Raw genomic sequence first — 12500 nt, forward strand, 5'->3', positions numbered from 1 at the left:
TATATATATTTTATATATATATATATATTTTATATATATATATATATTTTATATATATATATATATTTTATATATATATATATATATTTTATATATATATATATATTTCATATATATATATATATTTTATATATATATATATATATATTTTATATATATATATATATTTTATATATATATATATATTTTATATTATATATATATATTTTATATATATATATATATATTTTATATATATATATATATATTTTATATATATATATATATTTTATATATATATATATATTTTATATATATATATATATTTTATATATATATATATATTTTATATATATATATATATTTTATATATATATATATATTTTATATATATATATATATTTTATATATCATCATCATCATCATCATCGTTTAACGTCTGCTTTCCATGCTAGCATGGGTTGGACGATTTGACTGAGGACTGGTGAAACCGGATGGCAACACCAGGCTCCAATCTAATTTGGCAGAGTTTCTACAGCTGGATGCCCTTCCTAACGCCAACCACTCAGAGAGTGTAGTGGGTGCTTTTACGTGTCACCCGCACGAAGTCCAGTCAGGCGGGGTACTGGCAACGGCCACTCTCGAAATGGTGTCTTTTAGTGTGTATACATTTTTCTGGCAGACTGTATGTTTGTGCTATGATCATCATCATCAGCAGCATCATTTTAACATTCACTTTTCCATGTCTGCATGAGTTGGACAGGGGTTTACTGAAGCAAACTTTCTACAGCTGGATGTTCTTTCTGTTGCCAACCCATACCTGTTTCCAAGCAAGGGTAATATTTCCCTCATGGCCAGACGTGTTCTCACAAGGAATGACACTGCTTGTATGACAGAGACATTTACAACTTTCAAGCTATGTCTCAACACACACATACATATGTGCAACAACCTTATGCAGTTCCCACCCACAAAATCCACTCACAAGGCTTTGGTCAGCCAAGGGCTATAATAGAAGACACTTGCCAAGAGTGTCACACAGTGGGACTGAAACCAAAACATGGTTGGGAAGCTGACTTAACACCTGTGTGTAAGAAAAAAAAAAAAAAAAAAAAGCAATCAACTCAAAACTAAGTTTGATTTAGATTTGTTACTAAAAGTTTCATAGATGCTGTTTGCACTCTGAAACTTTTATAAGAAACTAGGTAAATATAACATTGTCACACAAAGATATTTGGTCCCTTATATATACGGGTACATTATACTGGTTAATGCTCACCCCTAATGACAAAAAGATAAAACAGACAACTTACTATATATATATATTTTATATATATATATATATTTTATATATATATATATATTTTATATATATATATATATATTTTATATATATATATATATATTTTATATATATATATATATTTTATATATATATATATATTTTATATATATATATATTTTTTATATATATATATATATTTTATATATATATATATATTTTATATATATATATATATTTTATATATATATATATATATATATATATATGAGATACCATGTTGCTCCGCAATCATTTCGACATCTGGCGTGTGGCACCCATTGCACCTGTACAGGTAATGTCGATCTAATGGAGGGAGTGAGGTTATGTCTACACAAATATTTGATCACTATAAACAAATCGTCTGTGTGGTTGTTTGGTAAGAAATTGTCAAATCCTCATATGTTGTCTAGTGATGGGAGAGTCCATCATTCATATATATATATATATCACCATCATCCTTTTCCATCTGCTGTCTATACTAGCATGGGTTGAGCCAGTCATTCCCCTCTTAGGCATAATTCAGGAACCACACTCCACTTGTACATTTTATTTTGGCATGATTTATATGACTAGATGGTTTTGCTAACAGCAAACGCATTCCAGAGTGTAATGGATGTGTTTTATCATGACATAACTACTAGCATGATTGTTATATTCTCAGCAAGTTGAAACAAAACATGTATGTATATGATGTAATGTCGCAATATTTATAAGAATTTCTTTTTTGTAAACATATTGTGGGATTTGAACAGATGATGCGTAGTTTTTCTATTTTGAAATATCAAACTAAATATATTTTATAAAGTGTTTATTCGTATTGTAGTGTGTGTGTGTGTGTGTGTGTGTGTGTGTGTGTGTGTGTGCGCGTGCGTGCGTGCGTGCGTGCGTGTGTGTGTGTGTGTGTGTGTGTGTGTGCGCGTGCGTGCGTGCGTGCGTGTGTGTGTGTGTGTGTGTGTGTGTGTGTGTGCTGCTTATAATTTTTTAATTGTCTTAGCTATCATAGCCAAGGCTTTTCTGGAGCGCCACTTTCAAGCCATTCTAGACTAGTTTATTTCTTGAATTCCTGTGTTTTTACTTCTCTTTGAAAATAATAATATATTTATGATAATTTGTATATGCACAAGCATATGTGGGTGAATGTACAAACATTATTATTATTATTATTATTATTATTATCTTTATACTTCTTCAATTTAAACATTATTAAATATGTTTATGAAATTCTCTTTTCTAATTTGGTATCTCAGAAGAGCAACAAGGTGAGCTGAAATACACATTATTTCCACTATTTTATTTAGAAAGCGTGCATGCGCACTTTCAGACTTCAATATTTTACCAACTTTGCTATGTCACTCCATAATTTATGTTTATCATAATTTCCATTTAATAAAACAAGTCTCATACTGATATTTTATTAATGCTACCTACTACAATTATTGAGTAGAATCACTAAAATTCTTTCGCTCAAAGAAATTTATCATTGAACTATTTATGAGTAACTGACATACCTATATAAACCCTCAATAATAGTTATTTTATCCAGATCCTAAACTGGATCCAAGTTATCTTATCCAGATCCAAGTATAAATGCATCAAAATACACTTAATCTTTTTTTGAAGAAATATAACAATATTTAGCTGCTTCTATTTGTATGAATATCTGTAAAGTAAAGCTAATGTACAACACAATATATTGAGTTCTTCTCTTAAATTCATACTAATTTTATCAGTTTGCCTAAATTCTATTTTAGAATTTTTCATAGTATTCATTTGCTTGATTATAATTGTAGCTGATTTGTACAAGGATATTTAAAAAATATATCCAATTCAACCCAATTAAAATATCTATGAATGTTAGGTTCAGAAATTTAGATTCATTTTCTCTTTCTCCATATTATATTCTTGTAAGCATAGTGTTTCAAGAAGCAGTATCAATTCTAAAATATTTTATAGCTATTTATGTAAAGAAATATATCAAACAGCTGGTTTAATTTCAGGGAAATTTAGTTTAGTCTTGGTTGTAGCTAATATAATGCTGAAAGTACATAGGCACATTTAGCCATATGAAGTATCATAATATGAATGTAAACTAATTTATATATCTAAAAATTGAAGTAGCATTGGGATAAGAAAATAAATATATCCACAATATTTAACAGAAAACATTTCTTTTTTTACACATGGGAATTTTGACTGGCAACTATTGGTGCTGCCACCCACTGTTGCTTTTGGAGTAAGAAATGGAAAGAAAGAGTTTGTTAAGAGATAGAAGGTAGGGAGAATTTTCCCTCAAGAGCAATGAATCCATATACCTGTTATATTTAAAATAAGGTGCATATTAGTTTCAAGCTTTTGAAAGCTTGTAAACTATATTCTTTAATTTAATTGAAAAGTGACAAGAAAAATATCCAGAAATATTTTAATTCACATTAATTTAATATTTCATTCCTATCTTTTGAGCTTTCAGTGAAATATATTGCTATCAATGAAGCTCAGATGCTCTGGGAAACAAGTAAAAGAAAGAATGAAGTGAAAAATATTCAACCTTTTTTTAAGATATACATTAAGATTTTTAAAACAAACTTTAAATGAAAAAAAAATTACTAAAATAGACATTCAAATCTGTGAATGAATTTGCAGATAACCATCATAGTTGAATCATTAGGAAGTAGATCTGATCATCTAAAATTTGCATGTTTAATATATTGATACATTTTTGCTTATGCTTACTGTTCTGCTAATATACTATAATGGTGTAAATCAAAGCTTTTAGAAAATTACCATAAAACAGTAGCAGCATTTTCTTAGCATAGAAGATTTTTCTTATATTTTTCAATAATTATTTCTTTTTATGTGTGTGTATGAGATAATTTTACACACACACACACACACACACACACACACACACACACACACACACACACACTCATATATATTTACACGCATGCATGCACATACACACAAACTCGCATCAGAAAAGGTAGATAAATCAACATTATTGATATTTCAAAAAATTCATTTCTTCATACTACTCTTTCAACAGTGCTCATGAGCATCTACTAACACATAGTTATTTTAATTACATAATATGATGTGCCATTTCATCAAGAATTTTTTCAAAATCTGTAATTCAAATATGTTCCTGATGAAATGATACTCACTTCGTACACGATTACTTTTATTATGTTAAGTATTTATAATACTATCATTAATAATTATGTGGTTGTAAATGCTCATGAGCATAGCTGAAATGGTTGTTGAAGGAGAAAAAATTAAGTTTTGAAATATCAACTTTTCTAATGTGATTTGTTCTCACCATTCATTATAGCCAATTATAAACTTTATGCAACATAATACTTGGTATTGTTATTGCTTTGAAGTCATAGGACATTGGAATTTAACTGAATGTTAAAAATTGCACCCTGTAATCTTTGGATATTTCTCTTGTGCATAACCATTCATTCAGTATATTAAATACATACATCCTTACATATACCCATGCCAGCATGGAATATGGACATTCAATGATGATGGTAATGAAATATATATATATATATATATATATATATATATATATATGTATAGGAAGTTAGTATGGATAAAATAATCCAGGTGTTTATCTTAGAAAGCTGATTATTTCTGAATATTATTTTTATAAATACTTCCTATGAAACAATTCCATGGACAGCTATGTTATATACATTGCATAGCATGCATGGCTGAGTCATTATTAACAGACATGTCTGTAGACATAATGTGAGAACAATCACCATGAAATTGTTGTAACAGTTGTCAACCATAATATAAAAGTAATATTATGAACTCCAATCTTTGATTTATACACACACATACACACCATTTATGCATATATATATGTGTGTGTGTATAGCTGGGGTCCATGTATCTTCTCTATGGTAAGACACATTTCCTTGTTCCTGTATCATACTTTAGGCTTTTAACACCTGACACCGCTAAGTCAAAGCAGTTCTTGTTTTGTGACCTACTTGACAAACTCACTAGTACTGGTGCCACAAAAAGTACCCAATACATTCTGTAAAGTGGTTGGCATTAGGAAGTGCATCAATGTCAAAGCAGACATTGGAGCTTGATGCATCCTGTAGCTCAACAGATCCTGTTAAACCTTTCAGCCCATGGCAGCATAGAACATGGGCATTAAATAATGATAATGATGATGATTTATAAAACAAAACTGGAGAATCAGTTCATGAACTATGAAGTTACATCATCTTATGCATGTTACAGTGGACATAATGACTGAATTATGTAATCTGGGCCAGATACGTTTTCTGGGTCTTCACTTTGTTAGAGATTCATATCAATTGGTTATGAATTGCTGATTCCATTACAAGATTTATGAATCGTCTCTCCAGTTTTGTTTATTCTATATGTATTCTGTGAAATTTCCAACTCTAGAATAGTGAAAAGAAACTTAGACATAAAACACAATTTCTCTTCAGTTTATTCTGACATACATATGAAGTTTCATCATCATTTAATGTCTACTATTCCATGCTTGCATGGCTCAGATGGAATTTTTTGAAGGGGATTTTCTATAGTCAGATGCCCTTTCTTTCACCAATGCTCACCTGTTTCCAAGTAAGATCATATTTTCCATGACTAGGCATGTTTTTACAGAAGATTGGAAACAAAGGATACTGCTTGCATGATGGTGACATTTGTTTATAATTATCACATGAAATCAAAGCAAAGAGACATACCCACACACACATACAAATATATATATATATATACACACATTTGAACTAAATTCAATGACTGGCACCCATGCCAGTGGAGCACTAACAGCACCATCCAAGTGGGGTCATTGCCAGAAGCTGACTGGCTTCCGTGCTGGTGGCATGTGAACAAAACATTCAAGCAAGGTCGTTGCCAGTACCACCTGACTGGCCCTCGTGCCAGTGGCAAGTAAAAGAACCCACTACACTCTCGGAGTGGTTGGCGTTCGGAAGGGCATCCAGCTGTAGAAACTCTGCCAGATCAGAATGGAGCCTGGTGCAGCCATCTGGTTTGCCAGTCCTCAGTCAAATCGTCCAACCCATGCTAGCATGTAAAGCAGACGTTAAACAATGATGATGATATATATATATATATACACACACACACATATACAACAAGCTTCTTTCAGTTTCCATTTGCCAAATCCACTCACAAGGCTTTGGCCAACTCAGGCTAAAATAGAAGATACTTCTCTAAGATACTGTGCAGTGGGACTGAACCCAAAACCATGTTGTTAGGAAGCAAACTTCTTACCACACAACCATGCCTGTACCTCTCTGTGTGTGCATGTGTATATATATATATATATATATATATATATACACACACACACACACACACACACACACACACATATATATATATATATGTATATATATATATATCGTCATCATCATCGTTGTTTAACGACTGCTTTCTATGCTGGCATGGGTTGGATGGTTTGACTGAAGGGTGGCAGGGCAGAAGGCTGAACCAGGCTCCAATCTGATCTAGCAAAGTTTTTACAGCTGGATGCCCTTCCTAACACCAACCACTCTGATAGTGTAGTGGGTAATTTTATGTGCCTTCGGTACAAGGGCCAGTCAAGCAGTACTGGCATCGATCATGCTCAAATAGTGCTTTTTATGTGCCACCAGCACGGGAGCCAGTCAAGTGGCACTGGCAACAATCACACTTGAATGATGCTTTTTACATGCCACCAGCACGTGCCAATCAGGCGGTACTGTCATTGGCCACAACAATGACTTCACTTGACTCAACAGGTCTTTGTAAGCACAGTTTATTGCCCAATGGGCCAGTTATGCTGCACTGGCATAGGCCACAGTTAAGGTCTCACTTGGCTTGCTAGGTCTTCTCAAGCACAGCATATCTCCAAAGGTCTTGGTCACTTGTCACCTCCTCCATGAGACCCAACATTCGAAGGTCATGTTCCACCACCTCATCCCAGGTCTTCATGGGTCTACCTCTTCCACAGGTTCCCTCTACTGCTAGGGTGTGACACTTTTTCACACAGCTGTCATCATCCATATGCAACACATGACCATGCCAGCGCAGTCATCTTTCTTGCACACCGCATCTGATGCTTCTTACATCTAACTTTTCTCTCAAGGCACTTACACTCTGTCATGTATGCACACTGACATTACACATCCAGTAGAGCATACTAGCTTCATTCCTTGCAAGTTTATGCACAGCTTGTCCCCCCACTCAAATGTTTACACTCTTATAGCTGATAACACACTCAATTTTCACTTCTTTTTATATTTAACCCATTAAAATAATGAAAGAAGCCAAACTGAGCTTGAAGAAAGGAAATTTATCCTAAGTGTAAGTTTGAAAATGTGGTTGCAGTGCAAAGAATGTTTAAGAGGGAGCTTCAAACAGCTCCATTAACATGATTTACCACTACTTGAATTAAAGATAAGTTTGAAACAGATGGAAGTGTTTAGAATGTCTACAGAAATCTTTCCAGAAGACCATGGATATCAATGAGCCCGGCAAAACAAGGAAGGGTACTGAAAATGTATTGCCAGAGGTCAAGAAAATCTGTGCAGCAAGCAAGTCGTGTGATAAGAATTTCAAAATCAAGTGTCCATCATATTTTAAAGTGCTACCATTGTAAAGGTTACATTCCAAGAATAGTCCATGCTCTCAATGAAGATGATCCAGACCAATGAGTAAAGTTTTACGAGTGGTACTTAGCAAGGTGTCTAGAAACGCACACTTTCCAACAAAGATGGTTTGGAGTGATGAGACTACATTTAAATTAAATGGTTCAATTAACTGTCACAGTTACACTTACTTGGTCCCTGAGAATTTGCATATTACAGAGAAACATCATGTTGATGTACCTAGAGTTACATTATGGTATAGCTTATCATCAAAAGAATTAACTGGGCCAACCTTTATTGGTGGCGCTGTAATTGGTCTTTTTTACTCAAACTTGCTGTAACAATCTGTGATGGCAAGCATTCAAAAAGACTGATGATATGGAGATTATTTCCAACAAAATAGTGCATACCTACACTACCATAGTGATGTAAGGGCCTACTTTGATGATATCCTCTGAGGGTCTGCAGTTGTTGAGCCATTTTCTTCAAATAATGGTCTTGTCTTGTACTGTACTGAAGCAGACTCTTTTGCAAATCTAAAGAAAGCTTTAGGGTTCATCTTTCCATATTTTTACAGCCCTGACTTCTTTCTCTACCATCTAGGGTTTCATCCCCGATATTTAAAATGTTCACTGCTGCTGTTATGATATTTATTTTTTTCTATAATTCAAAGCTTGTATTTGCTGCCCCATCCCTTGCATTTGCTGGCCTTAGCTATAATAATCCAGTTTATCTGGAGTTGCTCATGTTTCTCCCTTTAATCGTCCATGTCATGTTGGATAATGATGTTTGTTTTTTATTTTTATCTCTGAATGAAGCCAAATATTGCATATTTCTCTCTTTGAAGGTGTTTCCCATCATTCCAATATAGGTTTTTTGTTATTCTATTCAAATGTTGGGCTTGTACACTAGTTCTTTTTCCGAGGACCTACTGTTCAGGAGACAGCTGTTCAGAGATCTACAATTATAGGATCTTTAGGGGATATTCCTAATGTTATTTTTATTGAGGTTGAATATAGTCAACCCTATATTGGAGAGGCAACTATAACTAACTTTAACTGTATTTCTGTTGAAGATCTTGTGGTATTCATGTGTGTGAGAGAAGTGGTTATCTATGAGTTATAGGAATTTACTAGCTATGTTAGTGGCTAATATGAAAGTGCTACTACACAAGGTAGATTAATTCAGTGAAACAGGTGCTACTGGGAGAAGCTATAGGAACTGAAGCTCTACTCCTTAGAAAGAAAGCATGAATAATATGCAGTGGTATATATATATATATATGGAAAATCCTGGAAGCTCTAGCTCTCAACTTTGTAATTGAAAGCTATACCAACCACTGAACTGGACAGCACTGCATAGTACTGAAGATCCCAAATTCGATGACTGGCACCTGTGCCAGTGGAGCACTAACAGCACTGTCTGAGCGTGATCATTGCCAGAGCAGCTGTCTGGCTTCTGTGCTGGTGGCACGTAAATAGCACCATTGGAGCGTGATCATTACCAGCGTTGCCTTACTGGTACTTGTGCCGGTGTCACAGGAAAAAACATTCGAGCGAGGTTGTTGCCAGTGCTGCTGGACTGGCTCCTGTGCAGGTGGCATGTAAAAAACACCATTTTGAGTGTGGCCATTGCCAGTACCGCCTGACTGGACCCTTGTGCCGGTGGCACGTAAAAGCACCCACTTCACTCTCGGGGTGGTTGGTGTTAGGAAGGGCACCCAGCTGTAGAAACTCTGCCAGATCAGATTGGAGCCTGGTGCAGCCATCTGGTTCGCCAATCCTCAGTCAAATCGTCCAACCCATGCTAGCATGGAAAGCGGATGTTAAACGATGATGATATATATGCACACACATACACATAAACACACACATATGTATATATAAGCATGGAAAGCACCCAATTTCAGCTCATACAACCATCCAAACACATAAACACCTTGTTGCATGCTTTCTATGCACTTCCTCTGCATACATTCATGAAACTTATACTCATGTATCAGCACTTGCATATGACCACAATTAACTTCACCAATTCTACACATACTTTAGCGCATCAGCCTATACAACTTAGCAGAGCAGCTTTTCTGATGTCATGTAAAAGTATGGTGAGCTTTTTCATTCCTTCCCTTCTTTCCCCATTACTCCCTCCTTACATTTCCCCTTTGTAATTTTTTTCTATCAAAAGAAATATTAATTTTCTGAAACATCAAACTCAGTTTTCCTTCCTTTCAAATTTTAAACTGACACATTATTCATCATACTGTGTTATTTCTGTGTGTTTTTATGTATACTCTTGACTGTTTCAATTTTACATACTAAATACATACATATGTACATACATACATGCATACATACATACATACATACATACATACATACATACATACATACATATATACACATATATTTATTTTTATGGTCGCCCAGTGTCAATATTTGTTTGTCTTGAAACAATGTTGCTTTTTTCAACAATTGTATTTCAAAATTTGTATACAAGTTAAAAATTATCCCACAATAATGCATAAAGGAACAATAAACACACCCTTGCCTACAGACATGCACAAACACGCCCTTACCTACAGACACACACATAGTACAGAAGTACTGCAGGAATATTTTTACAGAGAAGAAATTTTCCTAGACCCCCAGGAGATTATCCATGGTCTGGGCCTCACCGAGGCGATGACTACTGACCGAGACCTTTGGAAATGTGCTGTGCGTGAGAAGACCCGGCAAGCCAAGTAAGATCGTTGCCAGTGCCCCTGGACTGGCTTGTGCGGGTGGCACATAAAAGACACCATTTCGAGCGTGGCCATTGCCAGTACTGCCTGACTGGCTCCCGTAGGATTTTCGAGCGAGATCGTTGCCAGTGCCCCTGGACTGGCTTGTGCGGGTGGCACATAAAAGACACCATTTCGAGCGTGGCCGTTTTCGTGCGGGGGACACGTAAAAGCACCCACTACACTCTCCGGGTGGTTGGCGTTAGGAAGGGCATCCAGCTGTAGAAACTCTGCCAAATTAGATTGGAGCCTGGTGTTGCCATCCGGTTTCACCAGTCCTCAGTCAGATCGTCCAACCCATGCTAGCATGGAAAGCGGACGTTAAACGATGATGATGATGATGATGAACGATAATAATTGCAGGAATAGGTTTTGCACTGCTTTGGATAAACTAACACTGCAGTATTGGAAAGTAATTGTCCATGCTGATAGAACTCTAACAGGACAGCTTAAAGATTGATTTAAAGCTCTTACTGTTTCAGAGGTGTCTGTTCTTATTTCTAGACATCATCCTTGAAAAGAAAGACATCAAATCAGTTTGCTTAACCGAGGTTTATATTATGCCCAAGATGCCTTGCAGTATTTTCTCATATTCTGAAAATGTGAGCATGGGTACATGGTTGGCACAGAAGACATGAGACATGATGCAAAAAATAATCTATCTAACAATTATTTCTGAGGCTTCAAAATTATAATTCAACACAGTGATACTTTCATTGTGGACTGTGGTCAGCTCTTCCCTCAATTCATTATAGACATGTATGACAAGACTGAATATTCTGTAAGCCAGCAATGTGCCAGCAGTCATTTTTCATTATACTTCAAGATCACAAGCTTCTTCAGTCTTACTCTCTCTCCAGTAATCTGTTGTAATTTTTTGAAACACACTAACTGTGTCCCAACCACAGAAGTGCATCCTCACTAAGTCTGTCAATTACTATCCAATTGCCTATGTCTCCACTATTTCAAAGGCGATGGAAACAGTTGTAAACAATTGCCTCTTTTATTAATTTGTGTCTTTCCTCTTCTCCGTGATCATCAGTATGATTTCCATAAGGCCAGGATTACTGGAGGTTTGCTTTCATATCATTTACTAGTAGTGTCTTGCCTTTGTGAATGCAACGTCATTATTGTATGTGAGTGCAATGTCATTATAGTTCATGATTAGCATGAACCTACCAATCTAACTTACCAGCCTTGGACTATATCTATATCTCATCTGTTGGATGTCTCTAACACATACACTCAACCATCACTAGTGTACATCAAAGTTATGCTATGTCTTCCATTTTACTCATTTTTAAAAAAGAAATTTCTAACATTCCTACCCCATCTATGTTTTTCCTGTAAATATATGTCCAGAGATCAAACTGAACATGAACTGTATTTTCTGGGAAGGTCTGCAATGACATGTTCTCTTCATCTTCAGCTCTGTACAAATTATATTTAAAAAATGTTATCTTTTTGACACCTGTCACTATTAATTATGCTTACAAAATTGATTAAGCATCTTAATTACTGCAGTCATCTTATTTTGTATCAAATTTCACATAAATCTTGTGTAAAAGACTCATTTATTTTAAACATTTAGTATAAACCACTTTGTTTTTACTATTTAAATTTCCTTTTCTGACTACGCCAATATTATTACAAAAATTGTTTTAGCTTTTTTAAAAGTTGAATTGAACAATACAATATTGCATTTGATTTTCAAATTTGAAAGGTGTTGCGTATTTGAAAATTTGAACATGAAAGATGCTTTAAC

General features: G+C 34.7%; 1 protein-coding gene across 27 annotated transcripts in view; it reads left to right on the top strand.

The window, feature by feature from the left end:
- Positions 1-12500, top strand: part of LOC106881656 (calcium-dependent secretion activator 1) — a 240691-nt gene that overhangs the window by 95166 nt on the left and 133025 nt on the right. The window lies entirely within an intron of this gene.

The sequence above is a fragment of the Octopus bimaculoides genome, chromosome 1 (genome assembly GCF_046866305.1).
Source record: "Octopus bimaculoides isolate indiv1 chromosome 1, ASM4686630v1, whole genome shotgun sequence".
Taxonomy (NCBI): Eukaryota; Metazoa; Mollusca; class Cephalopoda; order Octopoda; family Octopodidae; genus Octopus; species Octopus bimaculoides.